The sequence below is a fragment of the Rhinoraja longicauda genome, chromosome 1 (genome assembly GCF_053455715.1).
Source record: "Rhinoraja longicauda isolate Sanriku21f chromosome 1, sRhiLon1.1, whole genome shotgun sequence".
NCBI classification, from domain to species: domain Eukaryota; kingdom Metazoa; phylum Chordata; class Chondrichthyes; order Rajiformes; family Arhynchobatidae; genus Rhinoraja; species Rhinoraja longicauda.
In genome coordinates this window covers 84,461,804-84,470,034 of record NC_135953.1, presented here as the reverse complement: position 1 = coordinate 84,470,034, position 8,231 = coordinate 84,461,804, and positions in this window count along the sequence as shown.

The following is an 8,231-nucleotide window of genomic DNA, read 5'->3' as shown; positions in this document are numbered from 1 at the left end:
CACAAGTCTTCCAAAACACCAAAAATCCACTACAGTTGGTCGACTCAATAGATTTGACAAGTTTCTTTCAATCAATGTCCAACAAATATTTCAAGAAAAAAAGGAGCTGTTTGTTACCAAACGTGTGTGTACTTCCACATGTTTGAATACATCGAACTTGGATGTCGGTTTTCCTTGCAAAGGTTTTATTCCGGTTGTTGTTCATTTGATGCGGTTGATGCATTTGTAAATAACACCACATAGCACATCACATCAAATCCACAGATTCATGACTAACTGGTAAATAAAAAGGTCAGAGGTACATGTAAATCAAGTCATGATGATAATTAAACAAGTCATGATGATAATTGAGAAGAGAAAATGCAAGACAATGTTACCCTTCGGGATGAAGCAACTCAGGATGATTGTACAGTTGTGATGGGATCTGAATGATCCTAAAGCTTGAATGTGAAGAGGCAAATAGCAGTCATTGTTGCACTTACCACTACCCCAGTATTGACAAACTAATTTTTCAAGAAATAAAATAAATATTTGGTCGCATCAATAGATTTGACAAGCATCTTTCAATCAAAGTCACATGGACTAGAAATTAAAGAATGCAGCATCCGGAAACTTGCACACAAATTGGACACGAAAATTTAGTTAGACCCACGTTTGCCAAGCCAAATAAAACTCAGTGGAACACGTTGACCAAACCAAGTGATGATGATTGAACAAGTAAGGACACCACAACAGTAGCACTTAATATTTTGTTCTCAACTGTCATTCAGTACCACTGTTGCAGCCACCCTACGTTGCACATCTCTTCCCTTTCTAAGACAGTGCTCGAAACTAAAGTCGACCGTTGAAAAAAGAAATGATGGGTAGGGGAAGAGATTCGTAAAAACATGGCTTTAACATTGCTCTGTTGGTTGAACTCTCCTAATACGAGATGCCTGGGAAATAGGATCTGTTTCGAGAAAGAAATTTAGTGGAAAGGGACCTTGTAATACGTGGAAATTTCGGGCTATGTTACTCTTCAGGATTAAGTAACACTGGATGATGGGACAGTTTCAAAGAGGTACGAATGAACCTTGAGCTTGATCGTGAAAAGCCAGATAGCAGTCAGCCAAACATGGTAGCACTTACCACTCAATGCAAAGGAAAGTGCTACAGTTGAGGAGGCAGATGTCTGTAAAGCGCTGCAGTGAGGCAAAAAAACAGGTGCGCCGATGTCTTCAACACGAAATGCTCGCCAATTAAATAATGCCCCAGCATTGACAAACTAATTTTCCAAGAAGTAAAAGAACAATTTGGTCGCTTCAATAAGTTTGACAAGCATTTTTCAATCAAAGTCACATGGACCAGGAATGAATGAATGTAGCAGCAGGAAACGTGCACAAAATTTGGACAAATTACAACCCAGAAACCAGATATGCATCTCCCGTACAATTTCAAAGAATGCCCACACTCCGCACAAAAATCTATTTAACCACTTTTAAAATTAAATTTCTTAATACTGCTATTAGTAAACTGGAATCAAAAGCTTGATTGTGAAGAGCCAGATAGCAGTCACCCAAACAAGGTAGCACTTACCACTCAACGCAACGGAAAGTGCTCCAGTTCAGGAGGCAGATGTCTGTAAAGTGCTGCAGTGAGGCAATGTGTTCGATGGCGATGTGTTCAACACGAAATGCTCACCAATTAACCAATGCCCCAGCATTGACAAAACCACATTTTCAAGAAATAAAAGAACAATTTGCTACAGAAACTGGCTGCACTTGCACATGTTTGTAGTCTTGAAATTTCAAGTCGGTTGTCCTCTCGAAGGATCCCTTTTATGTTGATGGTCATCTGCTGTATTCGATGCAAGAATATAAAGTCCCTCCAGGAACCTACAGCAGTTTGGCAATTTGCACCTCTTACTTTCCCTCTGAATAGGTGACAATCATTCCTTTTGTATCCATGAGGCCTGACAGGTCGTTGGCCTCCGATGTTCATCTAAGCCAATGCAACACAAGTCTTGCAAAAATCCACTACAGTTGGTCGCTTCAATAGATTTGATAAGCATCTTTCAATCAAAGTCTCATGGATCAGAAATTAATAAATGCAGCATCAGGAACCTTGCACCCAAATTGGATATGAAAATGTAGTTAGACCCACGCTTGCCAAGCAAGCCAAATCAAACTCAGTGAAACACGTTGACCAAACCAAGTGATGATGATTGAACAAGTAAGGACACCACAACAGTAGCACTTAATATTTTGTTCTCAACTGTCATTAAGTACGTCTGTTGCAGCCACCCTACGTTGCACATCTCTTCCCTTTCTAAGACAGTGCTCGAAACTAAAGTCGACCGTTGAAAAATGAATTAATGGGTAGGGCAAGAGGTTTGTACAAACATGGCTTTAACATTGCTCTGTTTGGTGGACTCTCCTAATAGGAGATGCCAGGGAAATAGGATCTGTTTCGAGAAAGAAATTTATTGGAAAGAGACCTTGCAATATGTGGAAATGTCAGGCTGTTACTCTTCAGGATTAAGTAACACTGGATGATGGGACAGTTTCAAAGAGGTACGAATGAACCTTGAGCTTGATCGTGAAAAGCCAGATAGCAGTCAGCCAAACATGGTAGCACTTACCACTCAATGCAAAGGAAAGTGCTACAGTTCAGGAGGCAGATGTCTGTAAAGCGTTGCAGTGAGGCAAAAAAACAGAGGTGCCGATGTCTTCAACACGAAATGCTCGCCAATTAAACAATGCCCCAGCATTGGCAAACTAATTTTCCAAGAAGTAAAAGAACAATTTGGTCGCTTCAATAAGTTTGACAAGCATTTTTCAATCAAAGTCACATGGACCAGGAATGAATGAATGTAGCAGCAGGAAACGCGCACAAAATTTGGACAAATTACAACCCAGAAACCAGATATGCATCTCCCGTACAATTTCAAAGAATGCCCACACTCCGCACAAAAATCTATTTAACCACTTTTAAAATTAAATTTCTTAATACTGCTATTAGTAAACTGGAACCAAAAGCTTGATTGTGAAGAGCCAGATAGCAGTCACCCAAACAAGGTAGCACTTACCACTCAATGCAACGGAAAGTGCTCCAGTTCAGGAGGCAGATGTCTGTAAAGTGCTGCAGTGAGGCAAAATACAGAGGTGGCGATGTCTTCAACACGAAATGCTCACCAATCAACCAATGCCCCAGCATTGACAAAACCACATTTTCAAGAAATAAAAGAACAATTTGCTATGGAAACTGGCTGCACTTGCACATGTTTGTAGTCTTGAAATTTCAAGTCGGTTGTCCTCTCGAAGGATCCCTTTTATGTTGATGGTCATCTGCTGTATTCGATGCAAGAATATAAAGTCCCTCCAGGAACCTACAGCAGTTTGGCAATTTGCACCTCTTACTTTCCCTCTGAATAGGTGACAATCATTCCTTTTGTATCCATGAGGCCTGAAAGGTCGTTGGCCTCCGATGTTCATCTAAGCTAATGCAACAGAAGTCTTGCAAAAATCCACTACATTTGGTCGCTTCAATAGATTTGATAAGCATCTTTCAATCAAAGTCTCATGGATCAGAAATTAATAAATGTAGGATCAGGAACCTTGCACCCAAATTGGATATGAAAATGTAGTTAGACCCACGCTTGACAAGCCAAATCAAACTCAGTGAAACACGTTGACCAAACCAAGTGATGATGATTGAACAAGTAAGGACACCACAACAGTAGCACTTAATATTTTGTTCTCAACTGTCATTCAGTACCACTGTTGCAGCCACCCTACATTGCACATCTCTTCCTTTTCTAAGACAGTGCTCGAAACTAAAGTCGACCGTTGAAAAATGAATTAATGGGTAGGGCAAGAGGTTTGTACAAACATGGCTTTAACATTGCTCTGTTTGGTGGACTCTCCTAATAGGAGATGCCAGGGAAATAGGATCTGTTTCGAGAAAGAAATTTATTGGAAAGAGACCTTGCAATATGTGGAAATGTCAGGCTGTTACTCTTCAGGATTAAGTAACACTGGATGATGGGACAGTTTCAAAGAGGTACGAATGAACCTTGAGCTTGATCGTGAAAAGCCAGATAGCAGTCAGCCAAACATGGTAGCACTTACCACTCAATGCAAAGGAAAGTGCTACAGTTCAGGAGGCAGATGTCTGTAAAGCGTTGCAGTGAGGCAAAAAAACAGAGGTGCCGATGTCTTCAACACGAAATGCTCGCCAATTAAACAATGCCCCAGCATTGACAAACTAATTTTCCAAGAAGTAAAAGAACAATTTGGTCGCTTCAATAAGTTTGACAAGCATTTTTCAATCAAAGTCACATGGACCAGGAATGAATGAATGTAGCAGCAGGAAACGTGCACAAAATTTGGACAAATTACAACCCAGAAACCAGATATGCATCTCCCGTACAATTTCAAAGAATGCCCACACTCCGCACAAAAATCTATTTAACCACTTTTAAAATTAAATTTATTAATACTGCTATTAGTAAACTGGAACCAAAAGCTTGATTGTGAAGAGCCAGATAGCAGTCACCCAAACAAGGTAGCACTTACCACTCAATGCAACGGAAAGTGCTCCAGTTCAGGAGGCAGATGTCTGTAAAGTGCTGCAGTGAGGCAAAATACAGAGGTGGCGATGTCTTCAACACGAAATGCTCACCAATCAACCAATGCCCCAGCATTGACAAAACCACATTTTCAAGAAATAAAAGAACAATTTGCTACGGAAACTGGCTGCACTTGCACATGTTTGTAGTCTTGAAATTTCAAGTCGGTTGTCCTCTCGAAGGTTCCCTTTTATGTTGATGGTCATCTGCTGTATTCGATGCAAGAATATAAAGTCCCTCCAGGAACCTACAGCAGTTTGGAAATTTGCACCTCTTACTTTCCCTCTGAATAGGTGACAATCATTTCTTTTTTATCCATGTGGCCTGAAAAGTCGTTGGCCGCCGATGTTCATCTAAGCTAATGCAACACAAGTCTTCCAAAACACCAAAAATCCACTACAGTTGGTCGACTCAATAGATTTGACAAGTTTCTTTCAATCAATGTCCAACAAATATTTCAAGAAAAAAAGGAGCTGTTTGTTACCAAACGTGTGTGTACTTCCACATGTTTGAATACATCGAACTTGGATGTCGGTTTTCCTTGCAAAGGTTTTATTCCGGTTGTTGTTCATTTGATGCGGTTGATGCATTTGTAAATAACACCACATAGCACATCACATCAAATCCACACAGATTCATGACTAACTGGTAAATAAAAAGGTCAGAGGTACATGTAAATCAAGTCATGATGATAATTAAACAAGTCATGATGATAATTGAGAAGAGAAAATGCAAGATAATGTTACCCTTCGGGATGAAGCAACTCAGGATGATTGTACAGTTGTGATGAGATCTGAATGACCCTAAAGCTTGAATGTGAAGAGCCAAATAGCAGTCATTGTTGCACTTACCACTACCCCAGTATTGACAAACTAATTTTTCAAGAAATAAAATAAATATTTGGTCGCATCAATAGATTTGACAAGCATCTTTCAATCAAAGTCACATGGACTAGAAATTAAAGAATGCAGCATCCGGAATCCTGCACACAAATTGGACACGAAAATTTAGTTAGACCCACGTTTGCGAAGCCAAATAAAACTCAGTGGAACACGTTGACCAAACCAAGTGATGATGATTGAACAAGTAAGGACACCACAACAGTAGCACTTAATATTTTGTTCTCAACTGTCATTCAGTACCACTGTTGCAGCCACCCTACGTTGCACATCTCTTCCCTTTCTAAGACAGTGCTCGAAACTAAAGTCGACCGTTGAAAAAAGAAATGATGGGTAGGGGAAGAGATTCGTAAAAACATGGCTTTAACATTGCTCTGTTGGTTGAACTCTCCTAATACGAGATGCCTGGGAAATAGGATCTGTTTCGAGAAAGAAATTTAGTGGAAAGGGACCTTGTAATACGTGGAAATTTCGGGCTATGTTACTCTTCAGGATTAAGTAAAACTGGATGATGGGACAGTTTCAAAGAGGTACGAATGAACCTTGAGCTTGATCGTGAAAAGCCAGATATCAGTCAGCCAAACATGGTAGCACTTACCACTCAATGCAAAGGAAAGTGCTTCAGTTCAGGAGGCAGATGTCTGTAAAGTGCTGCAGTGAGGCAAAAAAACAGAGGTGCCGATGTCTTCAACACGAAATGCTCACCAATTAAACAATGCCCCAGCATTGACAAAACCACATTTTCAAGAAATAAAAGAACAATTTGCTACGGAAACTGGCTGCACTTGCACATGTTTGTAGTCTTGAAATTTCAAGTCGGTTGTCCTCTCAAAGGATCCCTTTTATGTTGATGGTCATCTGCTGTATTCGATGCAAGAATATAAATCCCTCCAGGAACCTACAGCAGTTTGGCAATTTGCACCTCTTACTTTCCCTCTGAATAGGTGAGAATCATTTATTTTTTATCCATATGGCCTGAAAAGTCGTTGGCCGCCGATGTTCATCTAAGCTAATGCAACACAAGTCTTGCAAAAATCCACTACAGTTGGTCGGTTCAATATATTTGATAAGCATCTTTCAATCAAAGTCTCATGGATCAGAAATTAATAAATGCAGCATCAGGAACCTTGCACCCAAATTGGATATGAAAATATAGTTAGACCCACGCTTGACAAGCCAAATCAAACTCAGTGAAACACGTTGACCAAACCAAGTGATGATGATTGAACAAGTAAGGACACCACAACAGTAGCACTTAATATTTTGTTCTCAACTGTCATTCAGTACCACTGTTGCAGCCACCCTACGTTGCACATCTCTTCCCTTTCTAAGACAGTGCTCGAAACTAAAGTCGACCGTTGAAAAATGAATTAATGGGTAGGGCAAGAGGTTTGTACAAACATGGCTTTAACATTGCTCTGTTTGGTGGACTCTCCTAATAGGAGATGCCAGGGAAATAGGATGTTTCGAGAAAGAAATTTATTGGAAAGAGACCTTGCAATATGTGGAAATGTCAGGCTGTTACTCTTCAGGATTAAATAACACTGGATGATGGGACAGTTTCAAAGAGGTACGAATGAACCTTGAGCTTGATCGTGAAAAGCCAGATAGCAGTCAGCCAAACATGGTAGCACTTACCACTCAATGCAAAGGAAAGTGCTACAGTTCAGGAGGCAGATGTCTGTAAAGCGCTGCAGTGAGGCAAAAAAACAGGTGCCGATGTCTTCAACACGAAATGCTCGCCAATTAAACAATGCCCCAGCATTGACAAACTAATTTTCCAAGAAGTAAAAGAACAATTTGGTCGCTTCAATAAGTTTGACAAGCATTTTTCAATCAAAGTCACATGGACCAGGAATGAATGAATGTAGCAGCAGAAAACGTGCACAAAATTTGGACAAATTACAACCCAGAAACCAGATATGCATCTCCCGTACAATTTCAAAGAATGCCCACACTCCGCACAAAAATCCATTTAACCACTTTTAAAATTAAATTTCTTAATACTGCTATTCGTAAACTGGAACCAAAAGCTTGATTGTGAAGAGCCAGATAGCAGTCACCCAAACATGGTAGCACTTACCACTCAATGAAACAGAAAGTGCTACAGTTCAGGAGGCAGATATCTGTAAAGTGCTGCAGTGAGGCAAAAAACGGAGGTGCCGATGTCTTCAACACGAAATGCTCGCCAATTAACCAATGCCCCAGCATTGACAAACTAGTTTTCCAAGAAGTAAAAGAACAATTTGGTCGCTTCAATAAGTTTGACAAGCATTTTTCAATCAAAGTCACATGGACCAGGAATTAATGAATGCAGCATCAGGAAACGTGCACAAAATTTGGTCAAATTGCAACCCAGAAACCAAATATGCATCTCCCGTACATTTTCAAAGAATGCCCACACTCCGCACAAAAATCTATTTAACCACTTTTAAAATTAAATTTCTTAATACTGCTATTAGTAAACTGGAACCAAAAACTTGATTGTGAAGAGCCAGATAGCAGTCACCCAAACAAGGTAGCACTTACCACTCAATGCAACGGAAAGTGCTCCAGTTCAGGAGGCAGATGTCTGTAAAGTGCTGCAGTGAGGCAAAATACAGAGGTGGCGATGTCTTCAACACGAAATGCTCACCAATCAACCAATGCCCCAGCATTGACAAAACCACATTTTCAAGAAATAAAAGAACAATTTGCTACGGAAACTGGCTGCACTTGCACAT